Source organism: Arabidopsis thaliana, chromosome 5 (genome assembly GCF_000001735.4).
Source record: "Arabidopsis thaliana chromosome 5, partial sequence".
Classification (NCBI taxonomy): domain Eukaryota; kingdom Viridiplantae; phylum Streptophyta; class Magnoliopsida; order Brassicales; family Brassicaceae; genus Arabidopsis; species Arabidopsis thaliana.
In genome coordinates this window covers 10696444-10713285 of record NC_003076.8, presented here as the reverse complement: position 1 = coordinate 10713285, position 16842 = coordinate 10696444, and the positions used below count along the sequence as shown (strand labels likewise).

The window sequence follows — 16842 nt, the reverse complement described above, 5'->3', positions numbered from 1 at the left end:
CGACTTGAATCGCATATCGCTAAAACTCGTTGTTCACTCTTGACTCTCGTTTGATTGCAAGAAAGAAAGAAGACACAAGACTTTTACGAGTTCAGGCTCCAAATCGGAACCCTACGTCTCGCCGGAGGCTCTCTCCGGAATCCACTAAGTCACAAAGATTGTTCCTCGGTTACAAGAATCTCTCTCTTCTCTCTCTCTCTCTCTCTCTCTCTCTCTCTCTCTTTCTGTTACAAAACGAACTACAACAGAAAAAAACAGAGACTTGGATTATAAAGCTGATTCTCAGCTTTCGTCTTTCACACTTGTGTTCTCACGTGTTAAGCTTTGACTAACCCAAAACCGAAAACCTTCTTTCTTGAACAGAAGCTTTCCTATACGTAAGGATAATATGCATTTGGGTCACTTATTCACAATTCTCTACCTTGACCCTAATGCCATGACTTAGCTTTCTGGACTCCACCTCCGGACCTGGCTAAACCCAACCAGCTTTTACCACTTGAGTAAACTCACTCAACTTCTTATCTCTTGAGTAATCCCACTCAGCTTCATATCTCCTCAGTAAACCCACTCAGCTTCATGTCTTGGGGCTTAACCCCTCTTCTTAGTTCTCTGTAACTCTGAGAAACTCCAGAGCCTCCTGAAGTTTCCCCACTGGTACAACTTTTGTGAATATGTCTGCAGGATTGGTTTCTGTAGCAATCTTCTTCACTCTTATCAAACCACTGTAGATCAACTCCCTAATGAAATGGAACTTGATCTCTATATGCTTAGTCTTGTCATGATGAACTGCATTTTTAGCTAATGTGATGGCACTCTGCGAGTCATTATAAATGTCTACTGTTTCTTGCTCAAAACCGAGTTCATTCATGAGTCCTAGTAACCAAACTGCTTCCTTTGATGCGTCTGTCAACGCCATATACTCAACTTCTGTTGATGTCAACGCCATATACTCAACTAACCACGTTACCACCAACAGTGAATATAACTCCTGAAGTTGATCTTCTCCCGTCTTGCTCTTCACCATGATCTGAGTCACAATAGCCTTGAATTATGAAATCTCCCTTGTTACTGTAACACAACTTTCTCTTCAACAAACCCTGAATATATCTGAGAACCCACTTGACTGCCTGCCAATGTTCTTTAAGAGGTTTACTCATAAACCTGCAGACAAGACCAACAAAATGTGCTAGATCAGGCCTTGTGCCTATCATAGCATACATTAGACTTCCCACTACACTCTGACATGGAACTGTTCTCATTGCCTCGTACTGAATTTTAACTTCTTCATCTGTAGCAGACCTCAATTTGAAATGTATTCCCATTGGCGTTAAAACAGGCTAAGACTGATCCATGTTGAATGTTCCCAATAGCTTCAGTAGATAACCCTCCTGGGAGATAGAAAGAGTACCTTTAAGCCTGTCTCTGTTTATCTCCATACCTAAAATTTTCTTTGCCTCACCGAGATCCTTCATTTCAAATTCAGATCCCAGCAACTCTTTGAGATCACTTACCTGCTTCATGTTCTTTGAGGCTATCAGGATGTCGTCTACGTATAGTAATAGGAACACATAATCACCACCTACAGACTTCTTAAAATACACACAACGGTCATATGAGCTCCGCTTATAATCATGAGCCTCTATGAACTCTTTGAACCTGGTGTTCCATTGCCTTGGTGACTGCTTCAAGCCGTACAGAGATCTTTGTAGCAGACACACCTTTTCTGGATTCTTCTCATCAACATAGCCCTCAGGTTGCTCCATGTATATTGTTTCATCCAAAAAACCATGAAAAAATGCCTTTTTACATCCATCTGCTGAAGCTCCATGTCAAAATGGGTTACCATACTTAGAAAAAAACTAATGGAGACATGTTTCACTACTGGGGAAAAGATTTCTTGGTAATCTATCCCTTCTTTCTGAGAATAACCTTTGGCTACAAGCCTTGCCTTAAACCTGGGACTCTCAACTCCTACTATTCCAGCTTTCCTCTTGAACACCTTACAACCAATAGGTTTCTGTTCTTTATTCATGTCCACCAATATCCAGGTTTTGTTTTTCATGAGAGATTCCATCTCCTCATCAGATGCTTTAATCCACTTATCTTGATCAGCATCTTCTAAAGCTTCCTGAAAACTTCCTGGTTCTTACTTTCCCCCGTCCTCAATGACCACATAAGCATATCCAGCAACTTCTTCTAGTTCAGCCTCATCTGTAATATAGTCTTCTAGTTTGGCAGGTCTGACAATCTGTCTTTTTGCTCTGTGTATTGCTATCTAACGATTAATTGGAGTCCCTATTCTTGCCTCTGTTGTTGTCTCATTTGTATTCTGTTCAGGTGTGTTTTCTCCACCTTGATCAATAGCTCCGCCTTGAGATAAGTCCCTTTTTGTTCTATCTGTTCCTGCACTTTCACAAACAAACTCATCAGTAGATAAATCAAACAAGTTAGAGGACATACGTGATTTTTCTTGAGTTATGATGTCTTTATACATCACTCTCTCTCTCTGAAGACAACATTCCTGCTAATCGTGCATCTCTGGTCTTCTAGAAGCCACACTCTGAATCCTTTCACACCTTCAAGATAACCTGTGAAGATACCTCTTTTCGCTCTAGGGTTCAATTTTCCTTCATCAGAATGAATGAACACTAAACATCTTAACCTTCTGAGTCCTGACAAGTCTAGTGTGGCTGAAGTCCATCTTTCTTCTGGAATTTGGAAGTCAATCGCTGATGAAGGTGTTCTGTTGATCAGATACACTGATGTTGAAGCTGCTTCAGCCCATAACCTTTGACCGAGACCACTCTCGCTCAGCATACTTCTCACCTTGTTCATGATAGTTCTGTTAAGTCTCTCAGCAATTCCATTTTGCTGTGGTGTATAGGTACACGTCCTGTGTCTCACCATTCCCTCTTGTTTGCAAAAATCATTAAACTTATGATTTCAAAACTCTAGACCGTTGTCAGTGCGTAGCCTCTTCACCTTTCTTTCACTCTAAACCTCTACCATCTTTTTCCACAGTACAAAGGCATCGAATGCTTCGTCTTTGGTTTTGAGGAAGTATATCCAAACTTTCCTAGACCAGTCATCTGTTGAGGTAAGAAAGTACTGAAACTTACCAAGACTCAAAGGCACATTGGGTGATCCCCATAAATCTGAGTGCACATAGTCTAACTTCTCCTTAGTGACATGTTGAGCTTGCCCAAAGCTCACTTTATGTGTTTTTCCGAAAACACAGTCTTCACAGAATTTAAGACTTGAGACTTTATCTTTGCCAAAACATCCTTTCTTGGCTAATTCATTTATTCCCTTCAGTTCTACATGACCGAGCCTGCTATGCCATACCTGCGTTAGATCCATATCCGAATCTCCTGACTCAGCCACCATGGCTTCTGACTTCTTAGCTTCTCCTTGCAGGATGTATAGAGAAGCTCTTCGCAAACCTTTCATAAACATTGTATTTCCCTGCATTACTTCGAGTACACCATCATTTCCTTTAAACACACACCCTTTTGCTTCTAAAGTATCCATTGAAATGGAGACATGTTTCAAGACATTTCAGGCATGTATCTTACATCATGTAACACAAATGTAGTCCCATCTGTGTTGATGAATCTCACTTTACCAATTCCTTTTACCTCTGAAACTGAGTTATTCGCCATTCTAACTTTTCCTGAAGTCAGCTCCTCAATCTCAATGAATATATCTCTTCTTGGTGTCATATGAAAAGAACAACCGGTGTCCATAATCCATTCATGCTGGTCAAGCTGATTCTCACTCAGGTTTACCTCTGATGCTACTAAACCAACCAAGTCATGAGCATCATCTTTTGCCAGTCCAAATTCACCTGACTTATTCTTCTCTAGCAACTTATAACATTGCCTCTTGAAATGACCTTCTTTCCCACAGATCCAACATATCTTCTTACCATCTTGAGATCTTTATTTTGAATTGTTGTTCTGATTTCCTTTAACGTAATGGCCTTTTGCTGTAGACTTAGAACTGGATTCTGCCTGAAACTCTAATTTCTTAGATTTTGCTGCGCTTATTACCTCTTCAAGTTGTAGTCCTTCTCTTCCATATTTGGCTGGAAGAGAACTCAGAATCAAGATCGTGTGTACCTCATCGGGGACTTGGATCTGCAAATTACTTAGGTCTGATATCATCTTCAAGAACTCATCAATGTTCTCATCTAGTGTCTTCGATTCCTGCATCCTATAGTTGTAAACCTTGAGTTGAAGATACACACAATTTGATAAAGTCTTTACCAGATATAATCGTTCTAGCAACATCCATGCTTCTGCTGTAGTCTTGCAATGATCAATCTTTCTCAGTATCTTATCACCGACATTAAGAAATATAATGACCATAGCTTTCTCACATCGTTCAATTCTCCCAGTTTCTTCTTTGATATGTTTCTCCTTCTTCTCCGGATCTGATTCATCTTCCTCTTTCAGTGGTGGGAACAGAGCTTGTTCCACCAGAGTATCCTGCAAGCCTAGGATTCGAAGATGAGAGAACATGCGTGTCTTCCAAAGTGAGAAGTCACCACTTCCGTCGAACACCGACATCTTGATCAACGAATTCGTCATCCTTGTAACAACGATCAGCTACCACGAGAACCTGGAGCTCTGATACCAATTTGTACGATTATGACTTGAATCGCAGATCGCTCAAACTCACCGTCCACTCTTGACTCTTGTTTGATTGCAAGAAAGAAAGAAGACACAAGACTTTTACGAGTTCAGTCTCCAAATCGGAACCCTACGTCTCGCCGGAATTCACTAAGTCACAAACATTGTTGCTCGGTTACAAGAATCTCTCTCTTCTCTCTTCTCTCTCTCTCTCTCTCTCTCTCTCTCTCTCTCTCTCTCTCTCTCTCTCTCTCTCTCTCTCTCTCTCTCTCTCTCTCTCTCTCTCTCTCTCTCTCTCTCTCTCTCTCTCTCTCTCTCTTTGTTATAAAACCAACTACAACAGAAGAAACACAGAGACTTGGATTATAAAGCTGATTCTCAGCTTTAGTCGTTCACACGTGTTAAGCTTTGACTAACCCAAAACCGAACACCTTCTTTCTTGAACAGAGGCTTTCCTATACTTAAGGATAATATGCATTTGGGTCACTTATTCACAAAGTTTTTTTTGGAAATCGGGTTCAGGATATGGATCATATAGATATCATTTGGTTAAAAATCATCCTGACAAATATGGTGGAGAAACTCAAAATGCTACTTCTGCTAATCTTTCGAATTTTCATTATTCTGATAAAAGAAATCGAGAAGAATTAGTAAAATGTGTTGTTGTTAATCACCTTTCATTTAGCTTTGGTGAGAAACTGGGTTTTAATAATTATTGCCAAAAAGCATTAAATCCTCAAGCTAAGAGAGTTCCTCGAACTACTCTTACTCGTACATTAAAATCACTTTATCGAAAAACAAAAAAAAGATTTAGAATGTTTGTTTTCTGGTTTAGCTAATAATGTTTCAATATGCTCTGATATTTGGAGGGATCAGTGGCAAATTCATCATTATATGGGTATTACTTCTCATTGGCTTGATAGTGATTAGATTATTCAAAAGAGAATTATTGCTTTTCGAGTTTTTTATGAAAGACATACATCCAATAATATTTTTAAATTAATAAAAATAATTTTAGAAGAATATAATTTAACAAACAAAATATTTTCTATTTCTTTTGATAATGCATCCGTGAATACTTCTTCCATTGATGAATTAATAAATAATTGTAGTCCTATTTTAGGAGGAAAATATTTTCATGTTCGATGCATTTGTCATGTCTTAAATTTATGTGTTCAAGATGGTTTATTTGTTTCTCAAAATAATCTTATTTCTCCAATTAAAACTACTTTGAATTATTTATGGGGTCATCCACAATTAATGAAAAAATGGTTTCGATTTTGTAAATTGCATAATGTATCCCCAAAAGGTTTTCTCGAGATGTTCCTACTCGTTGGAATTCAACATATGATATGCTTGTTGATTCTATTGGTTATAAAGATTTATTGTATAGTTTTATTCAACAAAATAGCAGTTCTTTAACTTTATGGCCCACTCATTGGGATGATTGTAATGCACTTTTAAAGTTATTAAAATGTTTTAATGATGCAATGCTTTTATTATTCGGTGTTTATTATCCTACTAGTCATTTACTTTTTTTATGAATGTGTTAATATTGCTGATCTGATGCACGAACATGAAAATAATATTGTTTTGTCATCATGCATAACTAGTATGAGAGATAAATGGTTAAAATACTATAGAGAAATCCCACCTTTTAATTTGCTTGCATCTCTTTTTGATCCTCGAACTAAATTTGATGGTTTATATGATTATCTCGTCACATATTATGATCTATTACATTTGTTTGATAGTATTAATTAATGTTTCAAGCATTATTTCCAACTCAAGAAAAGACACAGAAAATTTGTATGATAAATATTATAGATTATATATGCATTTGGTACCACAAGGAACTTAATCATCTCTACAAATGATATGTCATCAACTTCTACGTTAAGTCTTCCAGAAAGAATGCGACGACGTAAAAGGCAATGACCATCACAAGGTAATAATTGCTGAACTTGAAAAATATTTATATACTAATTTTGAGTTTAGTGATGCAGATGCAGGAAATAACTTTCAAATCATTCATTGGTGGAAGAGTCACCAATCTCAATATTCAATTTTAGCCATGATCGCAAAAGACGTTCTTTCTTCACCCGTTTCTACAGTTTCCATCGAGCGAGCTTTTAACATGGGAGGTCAAATACTAGATGAAACTCGATCAAGAATGAGTCCAGATTCTCTTGAAGCTCAAGCATGTCTTGACGATTGGACCAGAGCCGGATATAGACATCAAAAATTCCTTCGAGAGAATGAAGAAGAATTAGAAGATATTGATAGTGATGTATCATCAACGAGAATTATTAAAGTTTATTTTTTATTATTTGTTTTAGTTAGCTTAATAAACATTGTTATAATTAATAAATATGAATTTTTTGGTTACTTCATTTTCCTAATTACATAATTATTTCACTTAAATAGTACTTTAATCATTTCATCGTTTATTTATTTACTGTAAAAAACTAGTTTATATAATTATTCTTTTAAAAAGAAAATTATTTAAGAAAATATTCGATTTTGCTTCATATATTAATTGTATTATAATTATCAAATAACCGTAACTATATTTAACCATAACCGTATTTAACTGTAACCGTATTTAACCATAACCGTTTTAACCGTAACCGTTTTAACCGTAACCGTTTTAATCGTAACCGTTTTAACCGTAACCGTTTTAACCGTGTATTCAGAGGTTAAGGTTAAGGTTAAAGAAAATTTGTAACCGTAACCGGTGGTTAATAAACCGTAACCGTGGCCATGCCTATATACTTGATGTATTTTTTATTAATAATTAAATTGATGAGTTTATAATGGAATACTCGATACTTGAGGAGTTTTAAATCAAATTCCTTACTTGAAGCGTTTCTGTTAATAATTTAACTAAGTGATGAAAATAGATTGCAGATAATTGAGAGGTTTTGTTGATTCAAAATTCATTTTTATATATTATATGATTATTTTAAAAGACAAATTTGACATATTTGAATCGATAAATCTAAGGTCAATCCCTATTACATGGGGTAACACGATTTGGTGAAATCAAGCTCCGGTGAAAAGATAGCAGAATTAAGTGGACTTAACCATTTGATTAAAAACACATCCCAATTATTATTTATTTAAATATACTGAAAATAGAAAATCTGAATAACTCTTGTGGAATTATTATCGGATGGGTTGGTATTAGGGATGGATGATGAATGTGAAGTTACGTTTACAATTCGATTTCGGTTAATATTTCTATGTAGATATATATAGCAATGCTAAGAATAAAATTATAGGTAAATAAAAAGAATACCAAATTGTACACTCCATCTCCCCTTCGTGGCCTGGACTTTTATCATTTCCGGGTATGAAGCCCATACAAATACATTTCATACCTATGTTTTACCTCTAAAAGTTAAAAATATAAGAAACAATTTGGGCAGAATTCTATATCATTATAACGAAAATAACTCAAAAATCAGTTTGTAGTGGCTTAGGAATTTGTCATTTGTCACATAGCACGGAAGTCAAATTATAATGATTACGATAATAGGCGTGGCTTCGACTAAACTAAATTATATAACACATTTCAATGGGCCCTTCACACATTTATCTATTTTTTAACATCATACTTGTATATTATAAAAAGTTTAACAAATACATAATCGTTATTCACTTGTTGTTTGCTCGTGAGTGGGCATACTGTTGTTAAAGATTTACTTGAACTTCCAAATTAGAGTTTCTCAGTTGGATCAGAGGAAGACAATAAACATATATAGCTTATTTGTACATTAATATCTCTTTTATATAATTTCTGCATATGTCCGGTTAAAACATAACACACATACAAAATAACATCTATGTGTGGTTGGTGAATTCATAGTTTGTTAGGGAATATAAAAAATCATAGAAAATGTCTCTTTCAAGTAACTATAAAAAATGTTTTGCCTAAAAAACTAATTTTTTGAAAACTCTAAAAACAAAATTACAAACCGGATATTAGAATATATATATATATATATATATATAATTGCTCAATAATTTTGTATTTGGCATCATATTTACATTCTATAGTATAGTGGATGTGGAACCGAAGTTATACACTATCAAAGTGGACGATGAAAAAATAAAATAATTAAATATAAATCTTTCTAAGCATAAAAAATGTCATAATAATCGGACAACCCAACTTGGTTAGTCTCATTTTCTTAATACAACTGAATCACCATACGGCACACGTCATTATTAAAGTTGCACATGCACATCTATACATGTATATGATTGGGTAGGTGTAAAATCAAAGAAAGGATTGGTGACAAGTGATAAGATAATGCATCATAGGTTTGATACAAAATCCAAATCTTAAAAGAGAAGAAGGAAAGCTTCATGCGTCAGAAAGATTATTGTCAACCAAATCATTGATTTGCTTTTTGGCTTTTGCTCCTAATGTTTTTGACGTTTTCGAGTACTTTAGTGGATCCATGTTGTAACATATATTTAAATCTTACATTGGTGGAGTTGGCCAATCTAGTGTGATGCTGATAGTGGGTTTTGTAGAAAGTTGACGAAAATGAAACGACCATGTCTACTTGACCTAACTCGTAGAAGACAAACATATAACGACAGATATATAAAAACGCATATGGTACATAAAATATTGCTTTGGACCATGTGAAAGTTGAATTTTAAAAATATATACAAATATTAACTATAAGAAAATAGTCTCTGACATTCAAATGAATGCTATATGAGGACATTCAAAAATGGTTTCAGATCTTTTATATTATGAAGCATTTAATGTAAAACATTTTTTTTTTTGATTAAATTTTATATTCTTAAAAACATAATAATGATCTAACACTATAGTCACAAATATTATATTTAAATGAAATTATCATAAATACGAAATACATCAATTATTTTATCATATTTGCCTGCTAAATTAATTTATAAACATCTACAAATTACAAAGAAATTATGATAAAATTTTATTAAATAATTACGTAATAAACACATATACAAGTGTGTATTAGGTGAGATAAAACTATAGATACTAAAAAAGAAAACAAATAAGTATAGAAAAACACATGGTCACACATGCCAACTATACTATTGTATTTTCGGTTAAACAAAGTAGATGTATTGCATATTCACATATATTAACGCCGAAGTCAACCAATCGGTGTACCAAAATTGTATGTTTCTGGTGTTAACCATATAACATAGTATAGTTCATATATGTAGCTATGCAATACATATACTTTGTGTAGCTGAGAATACAACAGTATATTTTGTATGTATGACCATATATTCTCTTATACTTTGTATAGTTAGCAATATTTTTTTTATTAAAATTAAAAACTGAGAATCTTATATTAGAGATGTACTCATATATATATATAATATATTTATATATTATAACTTCTTATCATTTAACAACAAATTATTATTTTTAATTAAATTTCACAATATTATCTATTTAAGTAAACCTGTACTAATTTTTGAGTATTTTTATACTAACGAATTAGTCTAGAGGTTAAACTACCAAAAACATAAAAGTTTAGAAGTTCTAGATTCGATTCGTGTTAATAATGATTTGTTTTATAAAACATAAATAATTATATAATTTGCTCTTCATCCGTTATAGAAAATGAATTTTCTAATATAAAAGAATCATTATTTACTAATAAAACTGAAAGTACTTTTCTTTATTAAAGCAATGGGTAGGGATGTCAAAATGGGTCAAGATTTTTGCGTCAACTCAACTCAACTAAACTTATGAACCTTAATAAGTTGAAAATTTTGACTCAAATGAGTTGATGAATCAAATGAGTTAGTGGGTCAATTGGTTTGATGAATAAAATGAGTTGATTTGTAATGGTTAATGGTTTTAATGGTTTACACAATTAACCCATCAAGTTTTGGTAATTTGAATTAAACCAATTAAAATCTCTAAACCAATGTTGATTTAAGTTTAACCAACACATCTAAACCAATATTGAGAAAACCACATGTGTTCCTCAGACTCTCCTCGACACAAAATTGAGAAAATATAGATTCCTTCGTCACCGTCGAGGTCAGTGTGATCTCGTCGTTGCCGATTCTCTTCGTCGGATCTCGTCGCCGGAGATCTCGTCGGATCTATCGTCGGAGTGTAGCAGGTTTGTTTCAAATCCCCTCTCTCTCTCTTGCGCGTTTTCTCACTTTCGCACCGTATCTCTCTCGTTGTTTCTCTTTGTATCCCTATACTTTTTGCAATCACTTGTTTGTGGGTTTACTTTACTTTGTTTGTTGATATCATTGTAAATCCGTAATTTATCTGCCAAAAATGTAAATCCGTAATTTTTCCGCCAAAAACGTAAATCCGTGATTTTCCCGCCAAAAAAACGTAAAGCCGTAATTTTTCCGCCAAAAACGTAAACCCGGGAGTTTCCTGCAAAAAGACGTAAACCCGTGAGCTTCCCGCAATAAAAACGTAAACCCATAATTTTTTCGTCAAAAATATAAATCCGTAAAAAAATGTGAATCGGTAAATATCCAAAGATTGATGATAATGAATTAATGATGATAATAATTATTTATTATTATTTTATAATAATTATTAATTAAATTATTATTTAAATGGGTAACAACTTAACCCATCAAATGAAATGAGTTATGGGTTGACCCAACAAAATGAGATGGGTCAACCCATAACTCATTTAACATTAAACTCATTTGATTATGAGTTGAGTTGAGTTGGGTTAGCCATTTTGACATCCCTAACAATGGGGAAGGATGAGGTTTTCTTTCTATAACGACAATCTCGTGAAGATACAAACAGTTCATTTAATGACAAGAAGTAAAGAGAATCTTTGTGAGGGTAAACTTAGGCTTCAAATGGTAAAAGCAGTTCAAGCGTTGCAGATCATGTAGATCTTGCAGAATATGTAGATCATGCATGACAAATGCATATCATGCAAATCAAGTAGTTTAAATATGAGTTCGAATGGTAAAAGCAGTTCAATATATGCAGATTAAATTATTAAATTAATAAATAAAATAATAATAATTTGATTTGCCCATAACATATCAGCAATATTTTCTCTTATATTTTGCCATATGATTTCCATCAGGTATACCACTTCTCTTCGGTCATCTAGATCATTCTCAGAATTTATGTTGTTGATATTTGTATCTCCTATTACTTCAACAAAATTCTCGTCAAAATAATTCGACATTCTGATAAAGTTATGTAGTCACATTGTAGTCGTTACCACTGTTTTTTGGACATCAATATCATATCTAGAAAATTCATAAAGAATCCTCCATTTTTTCTTCCAAACTCCAATTTTCCTTTCAATAACAGAACGTAAAGATGCATGACATCGATTAAACAACTCATGTTTATTTCTAAGAGGAGGACCATTGTAGAGCTGTGACATGTGATACCGAAAACTCTGTTCCGCGAAGATCGATAAGATGCCAAAAAGCCTTGTTTATTTGGATACCCAGAATCAACTACATAATACTTATCTCTAGGAGGCAAAGGAAATTCAGAATCATTATCTTGTGCCATCGTTAGAACTACTGTATCGTGGCACGATCCAAGTGCTCCATTCCAAACATATGTAAACAACATATTTATATCACATATGGCCTTGATATTAAACGATGTTCTATCGTGTCGATTCCAATACATTCCTTGTAGTTAATGCTTCACCTTAACACATACATGAACTCCATTTATACCTCCAACAAATCCACTAAAATATGACCAATATTGTTGATCCATTTATAGTTATTCAGGAATTCGACGTAGTTCTTGTGTTGTTGGCGTTTTGATATAATCACAAGCAAGTATCTATGTCGCTCTAAGGACTTCAAAAAATTTCTGATTCACTGTTTCTTGCGTTCGTCCAAATCGTAACCCAACATCTCTTTGAACTTCATTGTGTCCACATATCCGTAAAAACATGGCAACACTCTCTTCAATACTAACATTCATTGTAGGAATTAATCCATAACTTGTTTCCATTATGTCACATAATGATCTAAAACAATCCAGAGACATTCGTAGTAATTGAAGATAAGCAGCCTTATCTTCTTGTATTCGACGCCAAGTATTTTTCCATCCCATCCCGCCATCTGTTTGAATTGGTCCTCTTTCAAAAGTTCGATTGTAGCAACTCAATGACGGTTGAATTATTAACTGTTCAATTTGCTCATTTTCCAAATTTCATAATTCAATTCTCTCTTCATAATTTAGATTATGTACACCTTGTGATCGCAATTGGCATATACGGAATGATGCCATATCTACAATTTTAAAATAATATAAGTAATATTAAAACAAATAATAGTATACTAAATGATGTGTTGTATGACGATAAAAAATGTAATGTAAATATTACACATTTTTGTGAGTTATTCCAATAAATCTAGATGCATATGTGTTCCTTCTATACCAAATTAAGTAGATACTCACATTAAGTTAAACTTTTATGTTAACTAGATTTGACAACTCATCCAAGAGATATGACAACATATGTCACATTTTGTTTCTTACAAAATTCATTAATTTTTGCAAGTAACCATAAAAAGCACTATAACTTCTTATTGAGATTCCAAATTCGATTGACAAGATTTGTATGGCATATAATTTTTGTAATAATTTTTAATTCTTTTTGGTAAAAGTTATATACACTAAATATTTAAAATTATATACGTACACATGTCCTAACCCATTAACGGAAAAAAGGTAACCTCATCTCTTCTTTATATCCATTATACTCACCTTCTTCATCTTTCTTTGAACCCATTAACCGTAAAAAAAAAAAAACATGTCGAGAGATGATAGAGGTGGTTACTACAAATGAATCTCATACCTCTCTCAAATTTCGCCAAAAAACAAAGAGTGGAAGGTGTTTGTTAAGACTTAAGATACTAAGTTTTTTGCCTTCACTGCCTCATGAGGGATGGAAGACATACCGCATGATCTTGTGCTACGAGATTGTAAGTCTAAACTTAGAGTATTCATTGAATCTAATCTATTAATATTGCATGATTTAAACCTTTTTTTTAGGGGACAATGATTGATGCTATTGCTCCTTCTTACGTCTATGAACATAACATCCCTAGAGTTCTCGAAGAAGGAAGTTGGTTTTTTATGGAATACATTCATGTCATCAAAGCATCCGTCGGATCTCCTCCCTTTACCGACAATAAGTTCAAGATCAAGTTTTTTTAGAACACCAAAATATCTCATGTGGGTAGATTGGTTCCAAATAACTTTTTTCGATTTGCTTCCTTCTCCATGATCGACAAAAGACGGTTAGTTCTACAATTGCTCATGGTAACCTTCTTATTTTTATTTTTTTAAAAATATTTATTCTATTTATTTGTAAATGTAAAGCTTTCATGTTTTCGATTTTTTTTGTGTATATGCTTGTGGTGTTGTCGTGAGAGTTGAAAATATAACAAGACCCGATTATGTTCCTCAAAATTTCGAAAATCCTTGACTTTCTCAATTTCTCGAGTTTGAGCTTAAAAATATTTGGTTAATATTTCCGACTATATAGTTCCGCATCTATATGGTTATATATGTTTATATTAAAACATAGTAAATATTGTTATCTTTATAGGTGTCTTAATTTATAGAACTTAGATGATTGAGAGGAATAATTTTGATGTTCTTATTAGGGAAAAATCTCTGACATGTGTTGCAAATGGATATACTTGTGATTTGTTTATGGGTTTATGGAGGGATCTTGGTCTAGATCTTGATTATGAGTGGACCTTCGGTATGAATCCTACAACCTGTGTGTTTCGATTTTGGAAGATTTCTGATCACGAAGGTAAATATTAACACTCTTCTCATCGTATCTTTAATTTATCGAGCTAATGCATATAATAAAAACATAATTATTTTAGGTCGTCAATGTCTAATCTCACATAATGGTGCTTCAAGAATTGTATTCAATCAAACTTACCCAGAGATTAACATGACTCGCATCACGTAAGAACGTTTATATTTTCATTGTTCCTTTACTGATAAGTGTGTTATATAAAATTTTAGTCTGGACTATTTATTTCTTTTTTTGTTTTCCTACTTTTTCAAGACTCAATTCCTTGAACGGATGCAACCAGCTGAGCTAGATGAAATTGTTGATGAGAATTGAAGACATAAAGACCAGAATGCTTTCTATCTTACTTTATAAATCTACTATATTATGCTTATAATTTGTACTGTTAAGACTTTGTTTATGTTTTGATTTCATTTCCTATGCATGAATTTTGTAAAATATTAACTTTAATTATGTTTTGTTATATTTAATGCTTGCTAAATCACTATAGTTCCTTAAGGTTAGATAAAAATTTCAAAGTTTTGAGATTGTTATTCTTATTTACAATTTTGATTTAAAATTTTTAGATATTTAGATGATTGTAACACAATGTATTTAAACTGGAACTTTTGATTTCAAATTTAACTAAAATATATGTTAGATATGCATGGATTAAAAAATGGAAACAAATCTGCAAAACTTAGATTTTATTAAAATATTTATCCAATGAAAGATGCCTTTAAAACGTATGAGAATCTTCTAAGTTGGAAACAACCATGGTTTCAACGAGGAGTTTCCTAATCAAGCATTCCATAATTTGTGTTAACATTTGCACAATAATAAAATATAAACTAAATTAGTTTATAAATTTCGTATGTTACGCCATAATAGTATTATATTATAGATTTTGTGTTATTTCAATACATATTGTTTCCTAATTATTTGCATTGTTATGTTTATCATATTTTCTGTTTCTGAAATATTTCGACTTTCTACTAAAACCAAATTTATATTCTTTGTTTATGTTCGTCGTTTACAAAATGAAGAAAAAAAGGAAAATGATGAAAATGATGTTGATCAACAACAAAAAGTCTTCAAATCTCAAAATGATGAAAATGTTGTTCCATGAAACCAACTTTTCTCTAAAAAATCAAACAATTGGATCAAAAAATTTGGTTACCGTCAGTTATGTTTTTGGTAAAGTGCTTAGTGACATTACAAATGTCGACCTTACAAAAAGAAGTCAGACTCCTCATACTCCCGTGTCCTTACCCTTTTATTCGGAAAATAATAATGGGAGTTCCTCACCCATTACACCCATTAATTCGATGAAATCAATTCTTACAGGTAGTATGCTCATATATCCTCATCATTACGTATTTCGACTTTATTTTCATTCATATATTATTGTTTTATAAGGACACAGAATAAATTATAATACACCAAACACAAGAGGAAATATAAGTCAATGGATCCAATAGCTCAAAAGTATTTTGTCCAACTCATCCAAGAGATGCCGCAAAAAATAGGAAATCAGGTTACTAACTTATATATTATTGAATATGTAATATTATCATACAAATTTTAAATGTAAAAATAATATTTTTTATATGTTTTTGTTTTGATATTAATAATTTCTATTGCTGGAAATTTATCCAATACTAAAAGGATATTATCATCACTTCGAGAGAAGACCAATGATAAAGCAACCAAGAATTCTGAAATTGTTAACAAAACACCTATTCGAAGGTTGTCTGTTGTTCTAAGAATGGCCAGAGAAAGATCAAACGCATCAGGTTATAAAATTTTGTTTTGTTACAATATATATTAGTTAATCTTATATAGTAATTTTAATTATCTTTATTAATTTGTTTGTTGTTTTTTCAGTAGGATCACCAGACTTCTTAACTCCTAATCAAACTACCCTAAACGTATGACTTTGGAAACGTCTTATTGGATATAACAAATATATCGAGAAGTACTATGAGTGGATCCAACGTCTCCACCATTAGATTAACGTCGAATAAGAAGAAAGAAGTATTAAATGTGCAAAGTTTGATTTATATTTGGAGATTAGCTATTTATATTATGTTTTAGTAGGTTTGTCTAATTTTGATATATAGTTTGAAATTATATAATTACTTCCTTAAAAAAATTTAAAATTTTGATTTGGTGATTGTAAGGAGTCCCACATTCAACAAAATTACAATCGAAGGAGAATTCTACAAGTATTGTACGTGTCATTACCCTCAATGATGAAGAAAGTGATCATTCTAAACCAATATATTCTGATAGTGCTATAATGTTAATCATAATTATTTAGATGCTACCCTTATATAATCAGTTTTAAATTGTTTAAGTTGTGCTACTTTCATGTCATCTTCTATTTACAGATA

The 16842-nt window shown here is 32.7% G+C and overlaps 4 pseudogenes across 4 annotated transcripts; 2 read left to right on the top strand and 2 right to left on the bottom strand.

Annotated features, from left to right (window-relative positions):
- Positions 1-604: 604 nt before the first annotated feature.
- On the bottom strand, positions 605-4592 carry AT5G28675 (annotated as a pseudogene; the record flags this gene model as incomplete). Its single annotated transcript has 1 exon — positions 605-4592.
- Positions 4593-4666: 74 nt separating this feature from the next.
- On the top strand, positions 4667-6939 carry AT5G28673 (annotated as a pseudogene; the record flags this gene model as incomplete). The annotated part of the gene is made up of 1 exon: positions 4667-6939.
- Positions 6940-11459: 4520 nt separating this feature from the next.
- On the bottom strand, positions 11460-12901 carry AT5G28672 (annotated as a pseudogene; the record flags this gene model as incomplete). Its single annotated transcript has 1 exon — positions 11460-12901.
- A 697-nt stretch (positions 12902-13598) lies between these two features.
- On the top strand, positions 13599-14779 carry AT5G28671 (annotated as a pseudogene; the record flags this gene model as incomplete). The annotated part of the gene is made up of 1 exon: positions 13599-14779.
- Positions 14780-16842: the final 2063 nt, after the last annotated feature.